This window comes from Pleurodeles waltl, chromosome 3_1 (genome assembly GCF_031143425.1).
Source record: "Pleurodeles waltl isolate 20211129_DDA chromosome 3_1, aPleWal1.hap1.20221129, whole genome shotgun sequence".
NCBI classification, from domain to species: domain Eukaryota; kingdom Metazoa; phylum Chordata; class Amphibia; order Caudata; family Salamandridae; genus Pleurodeles; species Pleurodeles waltl.
In genome coordinates, this window is record NC_090440.1 from 1,526,654,734 (window position 1) to 1,526,668,175 (window position 13,442).

General features: G+C 47.1%; 1 protein-coding gene across 1 annotated transcript in view; it reads left to right on the forward strand.

Annotated features, from left to right (window-relative positions):
* Positions 1 to 4,218, forward strand: part of THEMIS2 (thymocyte selection associated family member 2) — a 263,194-nt gene extending 258,976 nt beyond the window's left edge. The window contains exon 7 of the mRNA XM_069225106.1: positions 3,670 to 4,218. The gene's annotated coding sequence lies outside the window, so the exon portion shown is untranslated. The remainder of the gene's footprint in view (positions 1 to 3,669) is intronic.
* The last annotated feature ends 9,224 nt before the right edge of the window (positions 4,219 to 13,442 follow it).

Sequence of the window (13,442 nt, forward strand, 5' to 3'; positions counted from 1 at the left end):
TACTTGGCCTGGGAGGCAGACCCCAGGGCCAATAGCAAAGTAGGCCCCCTGACCCTATTGGTCATGGTGGGGTTGCTCAAGTGTTGGGTGACCTCTTTGGGTAAGCTAGGTGTTGCCCTAGCAAAGTTAGGAGTAGGGGAGGTGGGCACCTCACTACCCAAGTTGGCAGAGAGAGAGGAGGAAGACCCCCCTAGAGGGAAGTTTCAGTTTGAATTGGGTCCTTTTACTGTTGGGATGGCTTCACTACCCAGAGGGAGTGACCCTGACAGGAGGATATAAGGCAGAGTAGGCCCTGCAAAGGGACAGCCAGTTTTCTTCACTGTCTTCCTCGCCTAACAAGCCAGGAAGACTCTCCCAGGGTTGGGCTGAGTCTCCTGGGCGTGTGGGCTGGGGGGGGGTTGTGTGAGAAACTGGGGCTGATTGCAGAGGCCCCCTAACTTTTTGCCCCCATTTTCCACTTTATGCTGGTGTTTTCCTGACTCTGATGGTGCCCTGGGTACTGCTAACCAGTCCCAGGGCCTGTGCTCTGTGTAAAATGGATATGCAAATTAGGCTAATTATAATTGGCTAAGTTAACCTACCTATAAGTCCCTAGTATATGGTAGGGCATGTAGGTTTAGGGACCACAGCATAGGTGGTGCACACCTAGGTGCATTGCTGAGGTGCCCAGTGTCATTTTAAAAGCAAGCCTGCCTTGCTGGCTGCTTTTAAATTAAAGTTATATGCAAATTCGACCTTTGAATTAAAGGTACTTCCAAAGTCTTAAACTACCTTATTTTTACATATAAGTCACCCCTAAGGTGTGCCCTATGTGCCCCTAGGGCTGGGTGCCATGTAACTATAAGCAGGGACTTTATAAAAATAGATTTATAAGCCCTGGTGAGGTAAAAACAGCCAAATTCGTTTTTCCCTCATTGAAGTAAATGGCCTTCATAGGCTAGAATGGGCAGACTTTATTTTAAATTTTAAAGTCTCCTTAAATGTTACATACCAAGAATTTGGTATCAAATTGATTGTTATAATAAATCCCACAACTTCCAGTTGTTGGATTTAATATAACTAGTGCAGGTAAAAAGTTTAGACTTTACCTAAAAAGTTGCCAATTTCAGCTCTGCATTGTTTTTGCTGCTGTGCTCTGATTGGCCAGCCTGCAGCAGCTTCTGCCAGGCTACTTTAATGAGGTGTGAAGTGGCCTGACTTTACACAAAGGAATGTGCTTGGGGGAGAGAATCTCCCCTCAGCAGATGGGGAAGCAGGAAGGGGGAGGGCTGCCAAACTGGTCTTCAAAGGCAGAGAAGGACATCTGGAGCACCCAGCAACACCCCCACATCCTGCAACCCCAGACAGCTAGGTGCCCCCTTGATTAGATTAGGAGAGGGCAGGAGAGGGGTGTGTTTATGATTTTTAGCCACACCAGTGGGTGGGCTCAGCCAGATCTCTCTTCCAAAAATCAGATTCATCCATTTTGGATTTTTAGAGACTATTGCCTTCTGGGATGGATTTTTGCCACACTTCCCAGGAAGTGGTCATCACAGGGGGACGACCCTGTCCCTGATTGGAGGACCAGGGCCCCCCTGCTTTTCACCCAGGAGCAAGGATAAAACTGGCAGACCTGCACCCACGCCTCAGATCCCCACCAAATTTCAAGAAGAAAGAACTACAAGGAGAAGAAGGACTGCCCTGCTGGACCCCTGGCCTGCACCTGGACCCTGCACTCAGAAAGACTGCACCAGCTGCACACTTGGGCTTCACCACAAGAAGGACTTTGCCTGGCTTCCACTGGTTCAAGGAGGGACTCCCTGTTTGCTACAGGTGAAAAATTGCTAACCAGAGTCCCCTGCACCAACTCCTGAAAAAGTGACCAGCTGACCACTGCCCAGTGGCCAAAAAGGAGTTTGCGCCAGATGCACTCTGGGAGTTGAAGTCCGCACTTCCCAAGGACCATCACAGAACTTCTGGACCCTTGGGGTGAGCTGTGGACCCCAAAAGAACCTTAAAAGAACATCTGGGTGAAGCCCCAGAAGTTTGGAAAGATTGGAGAAATTTTAGAAAAAAGCTCCATAAAGTGACCGACTCGACGCGGAAATTCTAGCCGGCTTGCCTCAACCGCGACCCGGCCTGACTTCGTGGTTCGTCCCGGTCAAGAAAAACATCCGAAAAAGAGACTAAGTCCGAACGTAAAAAGTTGACCGTGACCTTCCAGCCATCGTATCCGAGAAGGGCTCCACGGACGTCGGATCAAGATCCAGGTTTACCCCGGTCGAAGGATTTTCATCTCGAAAAAACGACTAAGTCCGAAGGTAGAAATCACCACCGAGGAAACCGACTTCGCGTATCCGGACAAGGGCTCCAGGAGGTCGGATCCAACTGGCAGGTTCGTCCCGGTGAAGAAAAACTTCAAAATAAAGACTAAGTCAGAAGGTAACTTTTTAACCGAGGCCTCCCGCGACCTGTGGCCGAGCAGGGCTCCATCGCGGTCGGCCTGAAAGTTTGACTTTGTCCCGGTCCTGGTGCAACCAGATGACCCGATTGGCGCTTTTTGTTTCTATGCGCTAGAAAATAATAATACTTTAAAAATTCATATCTCCGGTTCCCCTGAACCGATTTTAATCGTTTTTGTGTCATTTTAAAGATAAAAATATAAGCTATTTTTATAAATTGGTTTTGGATTTTTAAACTGTTTCCTGTGTTTTATTTAATTACTGTTTTGTGATATTTGAATGCTTTACACTTTGTCTCCTAAGTTAAGCCTTGACGCTCGATGCCAAGCTACCAAGGGTAGAGCTGGGACTAATTTACTGAGACCTAACTGTACTTTTGTGGAGGTTTGTGGCTTGTTGCTAGGTGTAGGTACCTACCTGCCCTATCAATAACCCATTTTCCAACATCTGGACAAACGGTTTTCTGGGCTATCAAACCAACCTTTATTCAGTGCATACTTTGTGAAAGAAAGAGTGTTGGTCCCTGAAATTCTGCTCAAAAGCCCGCAGCCAATGCATTTAAATGGCGGCTTGCGGAATACCAAGGCTGGTCTCATACCACTTTAATCCACTATCTTTCCAATATGTGTAATTCACCTTTCTTGCACTCAGTAAATAAATGATGCAGAAAAATAAGTGCCAGTCTCCAAAATAAGTACCATTTTCCCCCACCCCCAACCACCAGCTCAAATTAAGCCCTGCCCTTGATCCTACCAGGGCATAATAGTACCCTATAATAGAGTACAAATACACAGCAGTAAAACTATTTACAACTGCCACGTATCGTTTTGTGATTAAAAGTAAATGGAGTAACTTTGAGCCATGCACATGTGTTTATTGCTATAAATAGCATTGTAATTCGGGCATACATATTTTGCAGCATTGTGGAAAGTTTGCACAGCACTTTAAGACAACAAATTTGTGAACCTGGCCCCTGGAAGCAAATCACATTTTAAGTGATCATAGTGGCTCTGCGACACACTGACTGTAAACCTCACCCAGGAGAGGGAAGCTGCAGTTAAAAATATCCTTACTTTAAATTTGAGGTGATCCATGAACACAGGGATCTTTAATCCCAACGTGCGTACAACCTGTTTTTGCACTGCCATTAATGTTTTTTGAATTGTACATATGCTAAAAGAAGAGCTCTGATGCAGACAAATAAGATCATTTCACTATTGTCTTTCAGATCAGTGGTGTTTTCCCTCACATCTGGCATCAGTGCTCCAGTGCTAAGGAAAAGGTTCCAGACAGTGGAGGAGAACTTTCCTCGCAGACCAGACTGCATCACCATAGACACCATCTTATTTCAGAGGGCAGACCATGTAACCTGCCAGTCGCCTTCATTACACATAGCTAGAAAAGAAACCCTTTGGATAACCACGGAATACAGTCAACCTACAGAAGCCTGCTTGGCTAAATGAGTTAGCAATGTTCTGATGTGTATCTTGAAGTAAACGATGATGTGCTACAACAGCATAAGTTCAGATTCTTCTTGTGTCATGCATTACCTTCATAGGGGGGGGCAAGCTGGAGTTTAACAGGCTGTTTCCTACTGTCTGTGGATAATGAGGCTTGCCACATAGGCCTGGCTCTCTGTTTCATTTGTTTCTTTTTCCTTTGCGATTGACTATTGGCATCTCTGTACCGTGGACAGACTGGGATTTCAACTGCGATGTGGATGAAGGCCAGTTTGGCAGCTCCAACCAAACTCTTACCACACATGCTTTAATTTTTATCATGCATTGTATTTAAGGATGGAGCCATGATCTCCTAGGGCAAGGATGCCAGGGTGGATACAGTTAGACTGCAGATCAGCAGGCCAAGAGGCTTTCAAGCAGCCAACTGACCAGCATTCACCTGAGAGTGTAAATAACCAATCCATCTATCTGTACAGTTTGGGAACAATGTTCAATTTATTCCTCTCAGAGTTTGTCATGATCCCCCGCCTGCCAAAAAAATGATATTCTGCTGGGAAGGTGTGTTTGAGGTCCCTTAAATGTATAAATATTCTGTGTCTTACACTGTGGCTTTTCTGATCTTTAGTTTCAGTAAATGACTTTGTTTGAAACACTCTGGGCCCCATGTTTTGTTGGCCAGGTTAGCATCTGCAATACATTCATGCCTACATCTCTGCACTGCACTGGATGTTTCAATCCATCACAATGCCCAAAGAAGCCATTTGTCAAGGACTCATGGAAATCATGCCTCTTCAGTATTCTTCAACCAGGATACATTTAGAAATTGCTGCAAAATGGCTGCAAATGCAAGAATGGAGAAATTAAAAAAACAGTAGGCCTCCATCCACATTCACAACGTACCAGTACTGAAAGTCGTCAAAGGACAGAGGATGCTGCTGCTACAGAAAAGTTGCACTTCAGGCACACAAGACTTCAAAGGAGTAGGCAGGAGCTGTGGGAACCTCTGCCTTCTTCTCCGCTCCCTTTACAAACACCCCCCACACACACAACTACAGCAGCAACAGGCAACATGGGTGCTGTCCCACCCGGCACCTTCGGCTTTGCAAATGGTTTTCTGACTGACACGATTAGTCGGTATAAAGGAGACAGACCTTGCCTGGCCTGAAGATGCCTGCCTTCTAGGCAAGCTAGATCGCCCGCATTTTCTATCCTAAATAATCCTATGCCCAAATCTGATATTGTAGCAGCCAGTAATGCAGCCCTGCCTACTGTACAAATGGAGCCACTACTTCTGCCTAAATTCTGCACCGCAGCGGCACCCGTGAATTCATAGCCGCTTTTACCCGCCTGCCTTGCGGCTGAGATAGAGTGTGGGCTGCTGATCCTATTATGAGGCCTACAGACTGGAGTGCTGCCCTGCCTACATATCTGCACCACCGTCTGTGCCCAGGAGGAGGAAATCACATCCCCGGGCACTTGTACTTGTGCACGGATGGACACTCATCTGGGTCAGCCACTGGACCCCGCAAAAGGACAACAGTAGCAGCTCTCGCTTTGCTAGCTCTCGCATTGCTCTCGCTCTCCGGCTCTCGCATTGCTAGCTGTAGGCCATGTGTGGGACAGCATCATATACCTGGGGCGGATCTGCACCCCTTGCCTCCTAAGTGTTGTGCAGTGAGTGATTTGCAGGAGGTCTGGGGGGGGACCAAGGCTCTGAAAGTGCTGGCTTCGAGAGGCCCCGTGTCTCCCCTGGACAATTGCGCATGTGCCACAAACGTGCGGCGATGGAGCTGGCACATTCCTGGGAGTAGTGCACTATGGAGGTGAGCTACGAGGGGGGCGTACAGTTGACCATGGCGCCCCCTACGCAGCCTCTGGTTTAAATGCTTGCTAGCAGTGGCACCCAGCGGGGCTTGCCCCTGCACTGGAGGGAGCGCTGAGGAGTGCAGCCCTGCAAAGGACTTGGTGACCAGCCCTGCCCTGTCCTGACGCACTGCATACCAGATGCTTATTACTCAGCAAGTAACTCAGCAGCATTCAATGACCTATGGACCTGGTCTGAATGCTGTGTCTACTGCGAGTTCATCCATGCGGCTGGGCTGAGCACTAATCTATACTCCTCGCCACCCCAAGGGACATAAGGAGGACGTCTGACTCAGGTCCCTGTTGAGGTATCTTGCACTGGTGACAGCTATGCTACTGGACTTGAGGCCATATTCGGGTCACTGAAAGGTGGGGTGCAAGTGCATGGCACCAGAACTGACTGTGTTGGTGCAACTGCTGGGCATCTCCACGGGGAGAGCACACAGCAGTGGTTAGCAGCATGAGGGGGAAAGGCGGTTAGAAGTAGTGCCTCCCTGTGTGGCCTCCCAGCTGCATATCGGTATGGTCTGGCTTCATTTCTACAGTGATGTGCGCACTGCAGTACCTATCCTCAGGGGACACTTTGTGGTCATAACTGTGAATCGCTGACTCTTCACCGCCTGGTCCCATGCTCAGCAGTACGCCTCCTGGCCCTTCACTGCGCCCTTCAGACCTAGAACTTGAGACCAAAGCCTCCCTGCATGTTCTTTACAGCTGATGTTACTGTGCAGGATGTTGTGCTGTGCTACCTGTGGTGCCTTTGATCTGCTTTGTGTTGGGTCTACCTTGTCTGCACGTGAATCCTGTTAAGGGCGCACTGTCATCGTTCGCGATGGGTATAACTAATGAATCACAGTCAAAGCTGCAATTCAAACTGTGGAAGACTTCCTGGCCACAGGAGGAGAGCACAGTGACGCCCGGGATGGATCCTTGAGGCCTCCAGGCTAGAGATGGACAGAGAATTGTGCCAACTCCTGACTGTCCTGCAGCTTAGCCTTACCAAAATCAACGGGCAAAAAGACACTCTTTCCTGTCATATGGACAGGATGTGGGAACACTTCAACAAGCGCACCTAGACATGGTGGAGCAATGGGTATCTAAGGCAGAGGACGAGCAGGTCTCAACTTTGGAAACACAGAAACAACTGGAGAAGACCCTTACCACACTGCAGGCCAAAGCTGAAGACTTAGAAGCAAGCTCCCATCGATATAATCTACGCACAGTGGGCCTAGCAGAATTCACCAATGTTAGATATGTGGAAACCTTTGTGGAAAAACTTCTTATTGACTTGTTGAGGAGAGACAGTGTTTCAGACATCTTTGTACAGGAGCAGGCCTACCGCTCCCTGGCCCCTCGTTCAGTGCCAGGAGCCACCCAATTATTGCAAGACTACTCAACTACCGAGATCACAATGCCGTGCTCCTCCCGTCCCAGGAATTGCAGACACTGCTACGAGGGAACTGAGCTATCCATTTCCCCCGATTTTACACCGCAGGTCCAAGAAGTGCAAAGACAGTTCCTCCCACCGAAAAGCAAGCTACAAGAACTGAAACTTGACTACAGTATGTTTTACCCAGCTCGTCTGCATGTCACCGTTGATGGGAAGTCCAAGATTTCCAGCGACCCCAAACTCCTGCAGCAATTCCTTAAAATCGAGAAGCAGCAGGTGCCCATAGGCATTCATGAGGTCAGAAGAAGATGAGCCAGAGGCCTCTCAGGTCCTAGAGGGGCTGGACTAATGTTATTCTTGTTTCCCATTTTCCCTGATTACAAACCTGTACCCCACCCACTTCCACCGCCTTACCCTCCCCTTCTTTTTTCCTCCCACCTTGTCTTTTCTTTGTGTATTGTTGATCTTGTACATGCTCCCATATTGAAGAAGTAGTATACTTTGCTGTCCTGGTGCTGCGGGAGAGGTGCCTGGAGGGGTTGTGGCAGATGTCATGAGGGCAGGCCATTCGTAGCCTAGTATGATTGCTCCCTCTGTAGACTGGGTGTGAAGCCAAGGTACAGATTGCTCATAGGCCAGTGTGAAGTTCATGTTGCAGACTGCATGGGTGACAAAAGAAGGTTATGGATGCCTGAGATGGGTGCCAGGTAGATTGGCACACACTATCCTCATGATGCGACCCCCTGCGACTTCTTGAAGCAGGGGTGCTCACGGGCACTTTCTGCCACCACTTTTCTTGACTAGGGGGTTTCATTTTGGGGGTATCGGGTAGGTCTTGGGTGGTTGATGTACAGCTGTGTCACTTGTTGGGGACGCAGCATGTGCGTGGTGGACTGGGTTCTGTACACTACTGAAATTACTCTGGTGAGTGCTGGTGGTGTTGCAGGACTTACAGTATGTCTGGCTTATTTGTTTAGAGAGGAGAGGCCCAGGTTAACAGGATGGTGAGTGCTGTAGCATATGCAGGGTGACCGTTATAAATGAGCTTCCTTATATGGAATGTATGGGGTTGAACGATACCAGGAAAATTCATAAAGTGATACTTTACCTACAGCTCCATAAAATAAAAAGGTAGCCTCCTTGCTGGAAATGCATCTGGTCCTGAGCAGTGGACTGCTCAGGCAGAGACGAATAAGGGGCACTTACTATGCAGCAGGTTTTACTGCACATGGGGTGCTAATATGGATTCGGTGCGACTCCTGGATCAGGCAACAAGACGTTACCATTGACCGGGGTGAGTGGGCGATCTGCCTCAGCTATGGGGCGGTGACTTCAAATGAGTCTTATTCGCGGATTTGGATCGCTCTCAGGGTCCGCCCTGGCTTTCCTCGCCCCCAGCCGCGGCATCACCGTTATTGCCTACCAGTGTGAACGATTCGATGTCTGGCGCTATCCAACCCTTATGGACAGAGGGTACACTCACTATTTCACTGTCCACGATATACACCTGCGCATCGATTATCGGCTTGTGGCTTGCAGCCTGATGACTCCTGTCCAGCATTGTGAACATTTATCACAAACATACTCTGACTACTCCCCAGTTCTGATAATGCTAGAATTAGATGGCTTGGGACCCCTGATATTTTCCTGGCGGTTCCCGCAGTAGTCTTTGCTGTATTCTGTATTTTGTAAAGAGCTCGCCCAGGTGATAGATGAATATTTTGAAGTTAACCTAGGGTCTGTGGACAAATTTGCCATTATTTAGGAGGCTTTTAAAGCTTATATACGTGGAGTTACTACCTCAAAACATGTCGGAGTGCTCCGCTCACTTGGAAGTCGCGTGGCAAAGCTGCAGATGGAACTCGTGGACTTAGAATGCACCTGTGACGCGATGCAGAGCAGAGACTTCTGGGCGAAATAAGCTTGAGCTTGATTAGCTGAATATAATGAACTTGCTCAGAGCAAGGTCATGCATCTGGGCACGTATGTGACAGCAATGACTTATGGAGAGAGCGAACAGCTGGGCGCAACACTTGCAGCCCTTATCCCCCCTAAACAGGAGGATAACACAGTGCTGTCTCTACAGGATGAATATGGTGTGCTCTGCACGCATGCGCGTAAACCAGCTGACTGCTGCTCATCTTATAGACCATTACCGTTATTGAACACAAACATTTTCGCAAACGTTCTTGCGAATTGCATAGCACCTTTATTCCCAGAAGTGGTAGGCCCAGAACAGGCAGACTTTACAATAATTCGATCACTTATATACAATCTCTGCACCCTTTTCGGCACAATCTCCCGTATAGCTCCAAATGTGTACGCCACAGAAATGTATTTTAGATGCAGAGTAATCTTACGACTCTGTGGAGTAGAGGTTTATGCTCTCTGTGTTGCACTGCGTGGGGGTGGGAGAAGTTTTCTTGAAACTTGTTCAGGTCCTGTTACTGAGCGAACATTGTGTGTCCGCGTCAGTGGCCTAGTGTCTAATCCCATATCCATCTCAAGAGGCAAGCGCCAGGGATGCTCCCTGCCTCCTCTGTTGTTTGTGCTTGTAGCGGAGCCTTTGACTTGTGCCCTGATGCTCATCGAGGTATCCGTTTCCTGCATTACAATCTAATAGTGTCAGTTTATACGGACAACACGCTTTTATATGTCTGAAATTTTAAAAACGCCTTTCCCCTGTTCTCAGAGAGTTCGTCCTCTTCGGTGGGCAATCAGGGTTACGAATTAGCTGGGATAAGTCCCTTATATTCCCACTAACTACAGCCACAACCTCAGTACCGCTGGAGTATCCATTGCAGTGGACAATTGAACTGGTGAGATATTTAGGCATAGAGGTACACTTGGACCCCGAAGTTTGAGAAGGCGGTGCAGCGCCTCAGCGAGGCAATTGACTGCTGGATCCAACTGCCTCTCTCCCTCTGTGGCAGGATCGCTAGCATCAAGATTATATTGTTACCCAGCTCCGTTCTGGTGCAGTTCTACTACAATAGGGTGTGACTTTCATTACGGACAACCCTGGGTGGATCACTAGCCTAGCCCTTAGAGTTACTCACTCTGACTCTTTTTACTGTAGGCGGCATTGCTGCAGTGCCCGATCGCTCAGTTGTATGCATTTTGACAGGAAGCCCATCATCCCGGTGCCTCTAACGCTCGTAAGGACTGGCAGGGAGACTTGGAGATAGTCATCAGTGACAAGCAATGGGTTTATTGTTGTGCTGCGGTCCAGTCTGTCTCCTTGAACTGCTGTCATTGGTTGATACATTTCAAATACTTAAACCGGGTGTCAAATTCTTCCACTGTGGCCTTCACAAGGACTCTTGGGGTCACATGTACAAAGAATCCGGTTTGCCACTCCCTAATTGCGAATCTTTGGGATTCGCAATTAGGAAGTCGCAAACAGAAATGTATTTATGTGTCTCACACAGAGTTAGCGATTCCCAGTGGGTCGCAAATGGACCTACCTCATCAATATTCATAAGGTAGGTCACAATGCGCAACCCAGTTGGAATAGCTTGAAATCACAGGGATGGGTGGCCTGCTGGGGTCAGTGATTGCTTTTAAAATTAAGCAATTTCTTTTTTAAATGCAACCCTTTTTCCTTAAAGCAAAACGGGATACATTTAAATACCAAAAATGAAAGGTTTTCTTTTCATTCTTTAAGAGTAGGCAGTGGTTCATGGGACCACTGACTGCTCTTAAAAAAAAATTCTGCACCCACATCCACAAAAGGTAAGGGGTCCCTTGGGGACTCTTCCCATTTGCGAATTGGTTACCAACAACTTGAAGTTGGTGGTAAACTGCAAATGTTTTGCACCCGCATTTCGGCCTCAAAACATTTGTGCACGCAAATGTGAGTCGCATTTAGGAAAGAACACCCTTAACATCCTCCTTCCTAATACCAAATCGCAACCTCAATTTTAGGATTCAGTAATAGGTTACCGAATCGCAAAATAGGGCTAGTACATAGAAAAAGGTTTTTTGCGCCTGCAAATGGCCCAATTCTGCGAATCGGACCATTTGCAAATTCTAAATACCTTTGTACAAGTGGTCCCAGGTGTCCACCCTGTGGTGCCAAGCGCACTGGTTTTGCATATGTGGCATGGTACTGTCCTCATATTCAGCACTTCTAGCTCGTGATGATTCAGGCGCTGTGGGAGATCACAGCAGAGCCGATGGTACCCAGCCCTCTTTTAGTGTTACTAAGCTATGATAAGGATGGGCCAGGGGCCTGTAGATGGCTCATAGCACTGGGGTTCCTGCTGGTGTGGTATAGAATGGCTATGCTCTATATGAAATGCCCCCTGCCCACTTTACTGGCACACTGGTATGATGTGCTGCAACACCCAATCTGATGCTTATCACGATCTCATGGTGCTCTGCAGCTGACCAAGGGACATTTGGGGGCCATTTCAGGCATACCTCATGCTGAGGAAGAGGGAAAGAGTGGTACAGTGTCATAGATACGCAGCCGCATGGTTGCCTGTATACCTTTTGAGAGTGAGATCCATTGGCTGTGGATGAGTGTGGGACGGTCCTTGTGTGTGGCGACAAGCACAGATTGTGTCAACATGTGTTAAGACAACAATAGATTGTTTACCTAACCTTGTGTGAATTGCAATGTAGACACTTGCATTTATGTAATGGGACTCACCTTTTTAATTACTGCATGTATTTCAAAGTATTGATTAGTCCTCCTTGATTTTTATTCTTGTTCACTGTAAGCCTGTATTGTATGTCAGTATGGTTATTGCACTTCACCAGATACTGTCAAATCATTATATGCTGTCTAGTTGTTTTACAAATTGAAAATAAAGTTAAAAAAGTTTAGTCTGTAAGCTGTCAATAATTTGCGCTCAGATCCAGTCATTACAGCTATATGTGGAAAAGTCTAAACAATCTAAAATAATCAGGCTATTTTATCAGTAGCTACCACATGCTCATTTGAACTGTATTTTGTTGTGTTAGTTTTCCAAACTGAGATGCACGAAATGCATTGTAAAAGTGAAGCCATCTGAATGTTTTGATTAATTATCAATGTAAACTAAACCTTATCATTTAAGCACTTTGTAAAGTAATAAAATGTTGTAATTCCATATTAACAAGGGTGTTTCCTACTTGAATCAATACCTGAAAGACTTTCATTATTTATGTGCAGAATTGTAGTCCCATAAAACCAGTAGCTTGTGTTCTTATAGTGCAAAGCGCCCTAACATGTCCTGCGTCTTTGCGTATGAGGATTTGTTGAGTCCAGGAGCGGCTAGCGGTACAGAAAAGGGGCAGGGGAGGCGTTTGGGGAAAGGAGAAAAAATAGGAAAAAAACACCTGATTCCCTGCCGCCGCGCTGCTCTTCAGCCTCAGGCTCCCAGCCTGCCTTGCATCCGATCCGAACGCTGCTCTCATGCTGCTGGCAGCATTAAAGCAACATTCGGATTTGCCGGAATGCCCTGGCTTGGCGCTCCGAGGCAGACTGGGAGCCTCTGCCTGGTCTCTCCGAGAGAGCCCAGTGTGCATGTGTGTTTGGCTGGCCCGAGACAGCAGGCCAAACATACATGCACACTGAGGGGAGTGCTGTCCACTCCGCCTCTGTCCCTTTCACGCCCATGGCCCCCCTTTAACAATAAAAAGATAATAAAACATAGTTTAATATCTTTTTATTGTTAAAGGTTTGCAGCTGCTGCTGCTGGCGGTGGGGGTGACGCTCCTCCTCCATAGCGGAGGAGCCGCGCCTGGATGAGTCGATAAAAATTATTCAGCACTAGATGGGAGAGGTATGTGTTTTCATCACATTACCACAGATACAGGGAACAGCAAGTTTTATTATATTGATGTAATTCACAGGCTCACATCAACTTTGTCTTTTTTTTTTCCTCTTAGAAGTTGACCTGGCACTTTCCATCTGACGTGGGGGTTGAGCACCCTATACTGGTTTTCCCTCTCTTCTTTTTAGGTCTTAATGTGGGCAGATTTAGTGGTCTTGCAGAGTTTATAATTACAAATGAGCGTCAACCCAGTTATTGGTTGTTATATCATTTCCATTTTGATCGACAACAATACTGGTCATTATAACTGCCAATCATGAAATATAGGATAAAATACCCCCTGCTGTATATTATAAAGATATTGCAAGTCACTGAGGAGTTCCATAACAATATAGAGGAACAAGGCTGAAGGCCGAGTTTCTTAATAAGATTATGAAACTTCGACTTGGCTTGCAATAGCCTTATCATGTATGCAACGGAGTACTTTATCCCATGTAATACATGGTCACACCAATATCTTTCC